Source organism: Sapajus apella, unplaced genomic scaffold, assembly GCF_009761245.1.
Source record: "Sapajus apella isolate SASKATOON/1434 unplaced genomic scaffold, GSC_monkey_1.0 scaffold23, whole genome shotgun sequence".
Classification (NCBI taxonomy): domain Eukaryota; kingdom Metazoa; phylum Chordata; class Mammalia; order Primates; family Cebidae; genus Sapajus; species Sapajus apella.
The window spans coordinates 3,085,685-3,099,410 of NW_022436963.1; the positions used below are offsets into that span (position 1 = coordinate 3,085,685).

The 13,726-nt window shown below is 44.4% G+C and overlaps 1 protein-coding gene across 5 annotated transcripts in view; it reads left to right on the plus strand.

The window, feature by feature from the left end:
- Positions 1–296: 296 nt before the first annotated feature.
- The window catches only part of RAD54L2 (RAD54 like 2), a 112,533-nt gene continuing 99,103 nt past the window's right edge, over positions 297–13,726 (plus strand). Inside the window, exons 1-2 of one of the 5 annotated variants that reach the window (XM_032290022.1) lie at positions 297–519; positions 3,216–3,277. The gene's annotated coding sequence lies outside the window, so the exon portion shown is untranslated. The other 4 variants (XM_032290021.1, XM_032290023.1, XM_032290024.1 and 1 more) reach the window with 4 other exon arrangements.

Consider the following 13,726-nt stretch of genomic DNA (forward strand, 5'->3'; position numbering starts at 1 on the left):
CAATCCTAACAAACCGCCTAGATTATTCCCAATGAGAAATGAGGAGAAGCTGAGGCTCAACTGAGACGCTAAATGGCTGGCGAGTTGCAAAACCATTCCGTTGGACCCACCCGTAGAACCACTCTCAGGCAGCCTCTGGCTTGGGATTCCCATGCGGCATTCACTCCAGAAACGGTCCTATCCAGGCTGGAATCGCCTTACACCCCGCGTAGCGGAACGGCCTTTAGTCGGCTCTCAGCGGAACTTTCCTCTCCGCGGCGCTTGTTCCCGTCCGTGCGGTCGGGCGCGCGGGCCGGGAGGGGGACACTTTCTGGCGCGGACCGCGAGCGGAGGCTGGCGAGCGCCGCCGCCGGTGGAGACCGACGCTTGGCCGGAGCCAGCCCGCGGCGCCCGGGCCTGGCCGGCTGCTTCCCGCCTCAGCCGCCGCCCCCGCCCCCGCCGCCGCAGACTCTGCCTTGGCGGGCGCAGCGGAACGTGAGGTTCCTCGGCCCGGCGCGGTCCGGCGTCGCGGCGCAGGAGGTGAGAGCCGGTGCCGGTCCCTCGCTCCCGGCCAGGGCCCCAGGGTCCCGCAACAATGGGGACCGACTGGGGACGCGGCCTGGGCTCCTGGCATGCAGTGGCTCTGGGCAGTTAGATGGACCCAGCGGCCTGGGCCTTCGCGGCACGGAGTCCAACCGGGAAACTCCAGTGGCCGGAGGCTTGGCGGGGGTCTTGGGCCTCGACCTGGGGCCTCAGTGGCTTGATATTTGAGGATTTCGTAGCCGGGGAAGGGAGTCATAGGGACACGGGGACTTAACTGTGGTCTCTGTGCGTTCATGGCGCTGGATGCTGGCGGCCGGGTGGATGACCAGAGCGCGGTGTGGGGTAGGGGAAGCATTTGGATTTTTAGGGGCCTCTGTGTATCTAATCCCTAAAGCGAATCTGGATTGCGTCTCCCCGACCCACTTTCCTGAGGTCTGGGAATTTGGCACATAGGGGTCGGGCTGGGGTAGAAGAGGCATTGAGAGTTTAGCTTCTCTGAGGTAACTGGTGATTAGTTCCTGGAAAGGCAGGAGCTCTGCTGGGCACAGGAGAGTTAAGCAGAGAGCTGGATCCTCCGGGGCTCTGATGCACCCTGACGAGGAGTGGTTCTCAGACAAGGAACTTACCACAGGAGTGAGTAGTGACACACGGTGAGTAGCGCTAGCTGTCTTTTCGTTAGGGTGAGGCCGGTGGGAGTTGTGGTTTGGGGAGTGTAAAGGAGAGTTGATAGTCGACTGAGATTGGAGAATCAGCTTTATGTGGGCCATGGTGGTGGCAGCCTGAGGAGATGAACAAGGAAACTTTGCAGAGTGGGCTTCCTGATGGAGAATGACCTCTTACTGCGTGGGAGTGGGTGACTCAGATCTGTTAGGATTCCTGTTGCTTGCTAGGGAATGTGGCTGACTATATTGGTGGCCGAACATTGAGGTGGATGCAACTGGAAGAGTTATGTGAGGCTGGGTGAGTTTGTTCCCATGTTGAGGACAGTGTGGACCTTTCTTACTCCAAGTCAGAGTGGTGGCTGTCATTGACAACATTTTAAGTAACGAAATTTCTCTGTGGTATTTGGATTCAAAGCCTTTCTCTGTTCAATTTTTTCTTTCTTCTGTTGTTTTTGAATTGTGACTCATATTTTCTTTTCAGCACTGTGGCTATTGTTTGTAATGATAGACAAACTTAGACTTCATCATACATGTAAGTTCCAGACATTTTCAGTCTAATTCTTATAAATCTAAATTAATTTAAAAGTTTGTTTTCACTAATTTGTGTGCCATTGTTTAATGTATGCAACACTAAAGAAGGATACAGAAACCCTAACATTTATGCTATTAAATGCTCTTTCCATCCTTAAATCCTTGAAATTTCATTTTCTCTTACTGCCATGAAGTGAGTATGTTAAATCTGTTCACTCTTAGTGACTCTCATTTCAGTATCCTTGTTTACTCTCACAGGACATTGTCTTCACTAGAAGTATTATCCATCTTCAATTAACTTGGCATGTACACTGTCTCCCTGTGACAATCTGTATCATTGAAAGACAGTGTGCAAACTCCAACTCTGAGGGTTGCAGCTGTGGGCCAGAGCTCTGTATGTATTATTCAGGCAAAAGTTGGTGTGTTATCTGTAGGTGAGATATTAAAGGGAACGCTACATGAACAAAAACAATATTGGAATCATTGTACCTTCTGAGTTTAGAGTGGTAGGAAGTATAGCCTAACTGGAGTCTAGTAAAAATTTTCAAGTGTGATGTTAGGTAATTCTGTTTGTAGTTGGACTGATAGTTCTTATTATTGAAAACATTATTTTTTTCCTTAAGTTTTAAATGATTATTTTTCTTCAGTAGTATTCTTTCTCTCTTGGCTGGGTGTGGTGGCTAACACTTGTAATCCCAGCACTTCGGGAGGCCGAGGCAGGTGGATCACATGAGGTCAGGAGTTCAAGCCTGCATGTTGAAACCCTGTCTCTACTAAAAATACAAAAATTAGTTGGGCGTGGTAGCACATGTCTGTAGTCCCAGCTACTCGGGAGGCTGAGGGAGGCACAAGAATCACTTGAACCTGGGAAGCAGAGGTTACAGTGAGCTGTGTCACTACACTCCAGCCTGGGTGATGAAGCGAGACTCTTGATTAAAAAAAAAAAAAAAAGTAGTATTCTTTCTTTCTGTACATTCATTCTTTCATAAACCAACATTTATTACATTATGCCAGGCATGCTTTGGGCACCTCCACAATGCTGATGATATTTTTAACATTTTGATAGTGGTAGTTCCTGGTTTAGAGGTGGCTATAGGTCTATGAAGAAAGAAGTGATTGAGGTATATCAAACTTTTACTCAGTAAAACCATTGAATAAAGTTTTTATAATGTATTAATTATAAACAATTATCTTAACATTTAATGTTAACATTAATGTGACAATTATCCTAACATTTCCATGGAATAAGTTTAGCTATCACTGTGAGTTCATTTTAGTATGGGATTATTTTTGCATTATTTTGTATACCTGTTAAATTTAAGTACTCTTGTAGACAAACCACAGGTAAAACATTTTGTTTTGGTGTGTGTCTCAATGAGCCGTAATTTACGAATACTATATGTGTTCAGGTTCCCCAGGAAGCCATCACACTCCTTCCCACTGTGGTTTTGGGAGCATGAAGGCGTTACTTATCCCCTATGTCTGGTTCACTGTATGTAGGCTGGGAGTGTCTGCTGATCACTTGGAGTGCTGTCCCTTGGAAAAGAAGGAGTAAGACTGAGGTAAGGCTCAGTCTTTTTGAAGTCACTTGCCTCTTAATTTTTACTGCATAAAATATAATGTAAATCTGATTTTTTTTTGCTTTATTACTCTTCATTCAAGATCTAGTAAAATGAAATTCTGCCTTTTGTTGTCTTCTTATGTCTCTCTATATGTATCTTGGGCAAAAATAAATGAAGAAATGTAAAATCAAGGTATTTAGATTATAAATAAATTCCTCAAAATATCTCTCATTTTCCATCTGGACTATTCACTTTATCAAAGAAAATAAAAACTTGTTTATTTGTTGCCTTGGAGGCAATGTGATTGCGTAAAGACACCTTTATTTTTTTTATTTACTTAAGACGGGGTTTCACCATGTTGGTCAGGCTGGTGTTGAACTCCTGACCTCAGGTGATCTGCCCGTCTTGGCCTCCAGAGTGCTTGGATTACAGGCATGAGCCACCATGCCCGGACAAAGACACCTTTTTGGCCACCTCTTAGTTAAATGGATCAACTTCAGAAACTCTTGGAAATAAGGCTTAGAATTTTCTATTTCTTTAGAAAAAGTCTGAGAGAAGTGCCTAGTACAATGGGAAGAACTTGGTTTTTGGAGTCATCCTACTTTTTCTTGCTCAATTTTTGACCCTGGATAAGCTGTTAACCTCTCTGAGCTTTGGTTTTGTTTCGTTTTTCCATCTGTAAAATGAGCCTAATATAATGTTCTTTGCAGGTTGCATTGAGGCATGGAGATGAGGGTCTTGAGCTTTGAGGGTGGTCAGTGCTGGCTGTTAGTAGTAGTTAATGTATATTATTATATAGGACCTCTAATCTTAGTAGTATGAGTAGTAGTAGGAATGTGGCTGAGTGCTGTGGTGCTGTGCAGGGTTCAGGGGCTCAGTTTCCATGTCAGGTGAGGAAGGCAACTGTCTGCACCTGCTGGTGCTCTGGACAGGTGAGGGAATTTTGAGGATGTCTTTATTCAGTGCTGGTAGGCGGGAGTCCGTACTATAAAGTCCAAGACCATTCCTGGCAGTAGAAGGTTTTTTCCTGACAGTTTGTATGGAGAAGCCAGGAGGTAACTGTTTGGCATGTTCTCGTTTGGGAACAATGGGCATTCCCATTGACAGAACACTGGTGTGTACCAGGCATCATTGTGTTCTATATGGCCTCTGATCAGAACATTTCTCTAGCTTTCTTCTGCGGGCACCAGAGACCTGGCTTTGGTGTTTTTGCCAGAAATTCTCCAGATGCAGGAGAGATTTGTCATCTTCTTTAATTGGGGCTACTTTGGTAGAATCTAGCACTCTGTTCAGACATGTTTTTTTTTTTTTTTTTTTTGAGACGGAGTTTCACTCTTGTTACCCAGGCTGGAGTGCAATGGTGTGATCTCGGCTTACCGCAACCTCCGCCTCCCGGGTTCAGGCAATTCTCCTGCCTCAGCCTCCCGAGTAGCTGGGATTATAGGCACATGCCACCATGCCCAGCTAATTTTTTGTAGTTTTAGTAGAGACGGGGTTTCACCATGTTGACCAGGATGGTCTCGATCTCTTGACCTCGTGATCCACCCGCCTTGGCCTCCCAAAGTGCTGGGATTACAGGCTTGAGCCACCGCGCCCGGCCAGAATTGTTCAGTTTTATTTTTTCCCTATAAGTAAGGGAAAAAAAGTCCCACTAATATTCAAGAGAAAAATAAGTAGAGGCCAGAAGTGATTTGAAATAACTGGTCCTTAATCTCTTCCAGTCTTGCCCTAGTCAAATGCCCCCTCCATTCCAGTGGTGTTTAATTCCAGGTAAGAGTAAATAATATACTTCTGGGTCTCAAACATCTAGACCCTGTCCTGTTTCTGCTTCAGCATCTCATAATGACCTTTATGACCTTGCCCCTTTATCTTCCTTTCTAGTTTTTTCTCTGCCACAATTCCTCTGGCACTTAAGGCTCAGTTATACTGAACTCCTTGAAGGTCCCAGCATTCTCAGGCTATTTCTTCTGCTAATTTCTCTCTCCATTCTACAGCTTGACTGACTCTAAGGCTTGAACCAGGAGTTCAGGCACCACCTTCTCTTAATAAAAGGCTTCCTTGATTCCCTCCAGGTTCAGCAGAATGCCTCTCTTCTGTATGACATTGAAGTCTATGCAAGCTTTTATAATCACACTGTACTGCTAAGTTTTGGTATTTTTAAAAAATTATTATTTTTTTTTTTCTCAAATTCCTTTTTACCATGTTTTGGTATTTTTGTGTGTTTCCCATGCCTAGTTTATTATCTACTTAAAGGCAGGACCTTGTCTTGTTTATATCCCAGCACCTGAACATTTCTGGCATAGGGTAGCTACTTGGCAAATGTTTGTTGAGTGAACAAATTAATGACCTCTGCTTATGAAATAACAGGAAACCATTCGTTGTGGAGCTAATGGTGTGATGAGAGTTCTGACTTCATGGCTGCATCTGATCCTAGCTGAAGCAGTACCTCTGCCTTTGTATTTCCAGGTAGTTAAAGGCAACACTTTGTTATGAAAATGTGTTGCTTATTCATTTGTTCATAATTTTGAGGCTGGAGGGCTATTACTTGCTTTTTTTTTTTGCAAGAAAATGTGACAATTCTTCATTGGTATTATCTGCTCTTCTGCAGGCCATTTACTGCTCTGAGTGCTTTGTCCTCATAGGTAAAGAAGTGTCGGCCTGGCGCGGTGGCTCACACCTGTAATCCAAGCACTTTGGAGGCCAAGGCGGGCGGATCACCTGAGGTCGGGAGTTCAAGACCAGCCTGACCAACATGGTGAAACCCCGTCTTTAAAAAAAAAAAAAAAGAAGTGTCTAGTTAGCTTGGGCTACAGGGTATCCAGACAACTGCTGATGAGCTGCCACCTGCTGGGAATGGATAATGATTGATTGATTGATTGTAGACAACTTGCTCTGTTGCCCTGGCTGGAATGCAGTGGCATGATCTAGGCTCACTTCAACCTCCACCTCCTGGGTTCAAGCTATTCTCCTGCCTCAGCCTCTCAAGTAGCTGGGACTATGAGTGTATGCCATCATGCCTGGCTAATTTTGTATTTTTAGTAGAGACAGGTTTTTTCCATGTTGGCCAGCCTCTCACAGTCCAGGGATTACAGGCTTGTGCCACCGCCCCTGGCCTGTAGGATACATTTCTGTATGTAGAATTTCTGTGTCAAATGTTATGCATGTTTAAAATTTTGTTGGATATTATTAAATTACTTTGAACAGCTTGTATCAATTTATATTTCTCCCCTAGCACTGAACTTTATCAATATTTTTATTTATTTATTTATTTACCTAGGTATCTAGCTATACTTGCTAGAATGGGAATCTATTTATTTATTTATTTTTGTTTTAAAGACAGGGTCTGACTCTGTTTCCCAGGCTGCAGTGCAGTGGCACAATCACAGCTCACTACAACCTCTGTTTCCTCGATTCAAGTGATCTTCCCACCTCAGCCTCCTGAGTAGCTGGGATTTTAGGTGCTTACCATCTTGTCCATGTTTTTGTAGAGATGAAGTCTCACTATATTGCCCAGGCTGGTCTTGAACCTCTGGGCTCAAACAATCCCCCTTGGCCTCCCAGAGTGTTGGGATTACAGGTGTGAGCTACCATGCCTGACTGGGAATCAATATTTTGAATCTTTGCCAATTTGAAGCCTAGGTAACTAATTTTTATTTACATTTCCTTATTGAAGAGGATGAACATCTTTTCATGTGTTTATTTCATGTATGTATTCATTTCTTATCCTTTGTCAACTTTTTGGCTGGTTTATTTTGTTGATTTGTGAGAATTTTTTGACTGTTAGGAATTTTAACTTTGGTTTTAATAATAATAATTATAGCAGCTCACATACTGTATATAGGCATGCTTTGGAGATATTGCAGGTTCAGTTCTAGACCATTGCAATAAAGCATATAGTGCAATAAAGCCTGTTAAATACATTTTTTAGTTTCCCAGTACATATGTAAGTTATGTTTACAGGCTTGGCATAGTGCCTTATGCCTGTAATCCCAGTACTTTGAAAGGTAGAGGAGGGAGGATCACTTGAGGCCAGAAGTTCAAGACCAGTTTGGGCAGCATAGCAAGACCCTGTCTCTACAAAAAAGTTTTTAAAAAGTATCTGAGTGTTGCAGTGTACACCTGTTTAGTCCTAGCTACTCTGGAGGCTGAGGTGGAAGAATCACTTGCCAGCCCAGGAGTTCAAGGCAGCAGTATGCTATGATTGCACCACTGCACTCTGGCCTGGGCAACAGACCAAGATCCCATCTTAGAGGGAAAAAAAAAGTTATGTTAACACCAAACTATAGTCTATTAAGAGCGTAATAGCATTATGTCTAAAAAAAGCAGTGTGCATACCTTAATTTTAAAATCCTTTATTGCCAAAAAATGTTAACAGTCACCTTAGTCTTCAGGACTTGTAATCTTTTTGCTGGTTGACAGTCTTGCCTAGACATTGATGGCTGCTGACTGATCAGGGTGGTGATTGCTGAAAGTTGGAGTAGCTGTGGCAATTTCTAAAAATAAGACAACAGTGAAGTTTGCTGCATTGATCAGCTTTTCCTCTCATGAAAGGTATCTCTGTAGGCTGAGCGTGGTGGCTCACACCTGTAATTGTAGCACTTTGGGAGGTGGATCACCTGAGGTCAGGAGTTCAAGACCAGCCTGGCCAACATGGTGAAACCCTATCTACTAAAAATACAAAATTAGCTGGGTGTGGTGGCGTAGGCATGTAATACTGGCTACTTGGGATGCAGGAGAATCCCTTGAACCTGGGCGGTGAACGTTGCCATGAGCCAAGATGGTACCATTGCACTCTAGCCTGGGCAACAAGAGCAAAACTCCGCCTCAGAAAAAAAAAAAAAAAAAAAAAAAAAAGACAGATGAAGAAATAAAAATATTTTACCCCAAAATATATTTCTTTGCTGTATTTTGAAATGTGCAAAACCATCTTTTGTGGTGGAAAATTTGCATCTGTAAACAAATCTCTAGGAACACAACTAGATCTTTTCTCTTCCAGGCCCTCCCAGTCCTGAAGAGATTACCTGAGAGTCTAGTACCTTTTAAAGGTCTGAATAGGAAACATTTACCATCTGTTGTCTCTAAGGGCACCACCTTTAAGACTTCATCTACATAATAAGAACCTTAGTCTCCACCATCCCTGGTCTTAACTCAGACACTCATTTCTTTTCTTTTCTTTTTTTTTTGAGACAGTCTTGCTCTGTCACCCAGGCTTGAGTGTGGTGGTGCCATCTGGGCCTACTGCAACCTCTGCCTCCCAGGTTCAAGCAATTCTGTCTCAGCCTCCCCAGTACCTGGGAATACAGGTGCATACCACCACGCCCAGCTATTTAAAAATTTTTTTTTTAATTTTTAGTAGAGGTGGGGTTTCACCATCTGGTCAGGCTGGTCTTGAACTCCTGACCTTGTGATCCACCTTGAGGCCAGGAGGTCGAGACCACCCTGGCCAACATGGCGAAACCCTGTCCCTAAAAATAATACAAAAGTTAGCCAGGCATGGTGGCACACACCTTTCATTCCAGCTACTCAGAAGGCTGAGGCAAGAGAATCGCTTAAACCTTAGCCTTGGCCTCCCAAAGTGCTGGGATTACAGGCCTGAGCCACCATGCCCAGTCTCTTGGTGCAATCTCTGCTCGTTGCAGCCTGCAGTTTCCTTGAACTCCCAGGTTCAAGTGATTCTCTTGCCTCAGCCTTCAAGTGTGCATATTGTAATTTTAAAATGCTTTATTGGGATGAAAGGTGTGTGCCACCGTGCCTGGCTAACTTTTGTATTTTTTTTTTTTTTTTTTTGGAGACGGAGTTTCACTCTTGTTACCCAGGCTGGAGTGCAATGGCGCGATCTCGGCTCACCGCAACCTCCGCCTCCTGGGTTCAAGCAATTCTCCTGCCTCAGCCTCCTGAGTAGCTGGGATTACAGGCACACGCCACCATGCCCAGCTAATTTTTTGTAGTTTTTTAGTAGAGACGGGGTTTCACCATGTTGACCAGGATGGTCTCGATCTCTTGACCTTGTGATCCACCCGCCTCGGCCTCCCAAAGTGCTGGGATTACAAGCGTGAGCCACCGCGCCCGGCAACTTTTGTATTTTTTTTAGAGATGGGGTTTTGCCATGTTGGTCAGGGTGGTCTCGACCTCCTGGCCTCAAGTGATTCATGTACCTCAAGTGTTCTCCCCGCTTCAGCCTCCCAAAGTGCTGGGATAACAGATGTGAGCCATTTTGGTGATCCCAGACACTCCTTTGTATTGATTCCAGGTTTTTAGATGATAACTCTTTCAACAAATTGCCAATCAGAAAAGACTTTTTTTTTTTTTTTTTTTTAAATTGAGACTGAGTCTTGCTGTGTTGCCCAGGCTGGAGTACAGTGGTTCGATCTCGGCTTACTGCAACCTCTGCCTCCTGGGTTTAAGGGATGCTCCTGCCTCAGCCTCCTGAATAGCTGGGATTACAGGCGCCCACCACTGCGCCCACCTAATTTTTGTACTTTTAGTAGAGATGGGGTTTCACCATCTTGGCCAGGCTGGTCTCGATCTCCTGACCTCGTGATCCACCTGCCTCGGCCTCCCAAAGTGCTGGGATTACAGGCGTGCGCCACCGTGCCTGGCCCCAGAAAATCTTTTAATCTGTGATCTGTAATGCCTTTCCCCTCCCCCACTGTAGTTGTCCTACCTTTCTGGACAGGACTGATGTATACTTCACAGATATTGATTGATGTTGTATGTTTCCCTAAAATATATAAAACTGGCTGGGCATGGTGCTGATGCCTGTAATCCCAGCACTTTGGGAGGCTGAAGTGGGCAGATCACCTGAGGTCAGGAGTTGGAGACCAGCATGGCCAACATGGATTTTCGCTCTTGATGCCCAGGCTGGAGTGCAATGGCACAATCTCGGCTCACTGCAAGCTCCACCTCCCAGGTTCAAGCAATTCTCCTGCCTCAGCCTCCCCAGTAGCTGAGATTATAGGCATGCACCACCACGCCCAGCTAATTTTTGTATTTTTAGTAGAGACAGGGTTTTTCCATGTTGGTCAGCTTGGTCTAGAACTCCCGACCTGAAGTGGTCGTTCTCCTTGGCCTCCCAAAGTACTGGGATTATAGGCATGAGCCACCACGCCTGGCCCGTTGGCATATGTTAAAGCTGGATCCTAGACATTGACACTGAGTGTTTATCTTTAATTAATAAGAACACTCTATTTTATTTTTTTTAATCAGGGTCTTGCTCTGTTGCCCAGGTTGGAGTGCAGTGGTGCAATCCCTGCTCATTGCAACCTTCACCTGCCGAGGCTGAAGCGATCTTCCCACCTCAGCCCCAGGAGTAGCTGGGACCATAGGCGCATGCCACCGTGCACAGCTAATTTTTGTATATTTTGTAGAGCAGAGTTTTGCCATGTTTCCCAGGCCGGTCTCTCAGAACATAGGATCAGAAGAAACACCCTGAATACAGCCAAAAGAAATTACTTTTATGTGAATATAAATGCAAAGATGAAAGGGGGCAAAAGAGTATTCTGGGATGAGCTAGGAATTGGAATTAACTGAAGAACTAGTAATGAATAACTGGTTCTATGTTGAAGACAAAAGAGAAGAAAGAACCATAGGGGTGAACCCTGGATTTCCCAGGAGAGGATAGGCTGGGGGAGTTAGAAATTGGTCTGTGGGGCAGGATGATAGATGTGATTCGGGATATGCTGAATAAGACATTTCTAAAACCATCTTCTTGCAGCTGACAGGCTTTTAAATAAAGCTCGATAGGACTTCAGACTCCAGCACTTTCACGCTTCTTGCTAAGGACACCAAGATCACAAAGGTGATGGGCTGCAGCTCAGTCTCTGACACTAACTGCATGGCTTGACAAAATATACAAAATTTAGCCAAGCCTGGTAGTGCAGGTTGTAATCCCAGCTACTTGGGAGGCTGAGGCAGGAGAATTGCTTGAACCTAGGAGGAGGAGGTTTCAGTGAGCCAAGATCATGCCACCTCATGCCTGCCTGGTCGACAGAGTGAGACTCTGTCTTAAAAAAATTTTTTTTTCGTCTATAATGTTTAGCACAATTTTTTAGTTGTTTTGTTTGTTTGAGACTGGGTCTTGCTCTATCATTCAGGCTGCAGTGCAGTGGCACGATCCTTGCTCACTACAGCCTCAGGTGTGAGCCACCATGCCTGGCCCACAATTTTTTGTACTGATAGTTTTACAATAAATACTGGTTGAATAAGTGAGTGAACTAAAATAAAAATAGACTTTGTTTTAAGTAAGAACATTTATGCAAAAAATTTTTTTTTTTTTGGATGGAGACTTGCTCTGTCACTAGGCTGGAGTACAGTGGTACGATCTTGGCTCACTGCAACCTTCGCCTCCCAGGTTCAAGTGATTCCCCTGCCTCAGCCTCCTCAGTACCTGGGACTACAGGCATGTGCCACCATGCCTGGCTCATTTTTTGTATTTTAGTAGAGATGAGGTTTCATCATGTTGTCTAGGATGGTCTCATCTGACCTCGAGATCCACCCACATGCCAATTGTCCTAAGGATGTGATGGTTCCATAGACAGGAATGAAGAAGGCCTAAGATATGAAATGGTATGTTAATTGTCCTAATTCAGATACAAATTCCTTGATTTCAAAATTCAAGTAGTTCTTTGCTCTCCTGGTTTACTCACGGGAAATTTTCTGACTCTTTAGGATAAAATTAGTTAGCTTCTCTGCTTCTCCAAAGCATAGCTGGTAAAAGTCTTATCATGGGATAGCTAAAGGAAATCTCTAGCATTTATCAAAAAGCTAATTTACCATGTGCTAAGGACTATGGTAAATGCTTTGTTGTTTTTTTAACTTAATTTATAAAACAATCTTATGAGAGATGTACTATTATTCTTCTCATTTTATAAATGAGGGAACCAAGGTTTAGGGAAATTATGTAACTTATTTCATGTTTGGTATGTAGAAAGTGGCAATGCTGGGATTCCGAACCAGGCCATCTCATCCTAAAGCTTGTACTCATAACTAGTATATTGCCTTCCTGTCCAAAACATGTCTACTGCTGATTAGCTCATTGAGACATTGATTTTCTAGCACTTATCCCTCATTAAATTAATTAATTAATTATTTTGAGATGGAGTTTCACTCTTGTTGCCCAGGCTGGAGTGCAATGGTGCAATCTCTGTTCACTGCAACCTTTGCCTCCCGGATTCAAGCAATTCTCCTGCCTCAGCCTCCCCAGTAGCTGGGATTAGAGGTGTGTGCCACTGTGCCTGGCTAATTTTGTATTTTTAGTAAAGACAGGATTTCTCCATGTTGGTTAGGCTGGTCTAGAACTCCTGACCTAGGGTGATTCACCTGCCTCACCCTCCCAAAGTGCTGGGATTGTAGACGTGAGCCATTGCACCCCGTCTCTTTTTTTAAATTTTTAATTAAAAAAAAATTTTTTTTTTTTGAGACAGAGTCTCACTTGTCAACCCAGGCTGGAGTGCAGTGGCGTGATCTCGGCTCACTACAACCTCTGCCTCCTGGGTTCAAGCTATTCTTCTGCCTCAGCCCCAAGTAGCTGGGATTACAGGCGTGTGCCACCACACCTGGCCAATTTTTTTATTTTTAGTAGAGACAGGGTTTCACCATGTTGGTTAACTCCTGACCTTGTGATTGCCTGCACTGGCCTCCCAGAGTGCTGGGATTACAGGCATGAGGCACCGCGCCTGGCCACTTATCCCTCTTTAAATATTTTTCATGGAATTCTTTATTCTCCCCTTTCCCCCTATTCTCCTGAAACTGTCTGCCGTTCTTCCTGATTTTGGTGAAGGGCAGGCTGTCATTTTTACAGTCACTCAGCCTTCAGCCTTATTTTTAATTCCTCGCTTCCTTCCTATGCAGAAACTTCTGTTGGGTTTTCCTTGGTAATGTCTTGTGCCTGCTTTAGTCTTTCTGTTTTTTTTTTTTTTTTTTTTGCCTTCCCCTTAACCGAGGCTTTCCAGCCTAGTCCTGACTGAGTTCAAGCGATTCTCCTGCCTTGGTTTCCCAGGTGATTTGCCTGCCTCATCCTCCCAAATTGTTGGGATTAGAGGCGTCAGATGCTGCACCTTGCCAAATTTTTGTATTTTTAATAGAGATGAGGTTTTTCCCACGATGGCCAGCCTGGTCTGGAAGTCTGGTCTCAGTTGATCCATCCGCCTTGGCCTCCCAAAATGCTGGGATTATAAGCATGAGGTACTGTGCCCAGCCAACCTCTTTAGTCTTTAATATTTTCTTCTTTTTCCCTTGTCATTGCCAGTGCCATAAATGTAAATCAGGGTCTCATCACCTCTTGCCCAGACTGTTAGAACAGCTTCCTACCTAATCTCTTTATACCTGCACAGCCACTGGGCTTCTTTTTCTTAATTTTTTTTGGTAGAGAAGGGGTCTCGCCATGTTGCCTAGACTGGTCTCAAACTCCTGGGCTCAAGCGATCCTTCCACCTCAGCCTCCCAAGGTGCT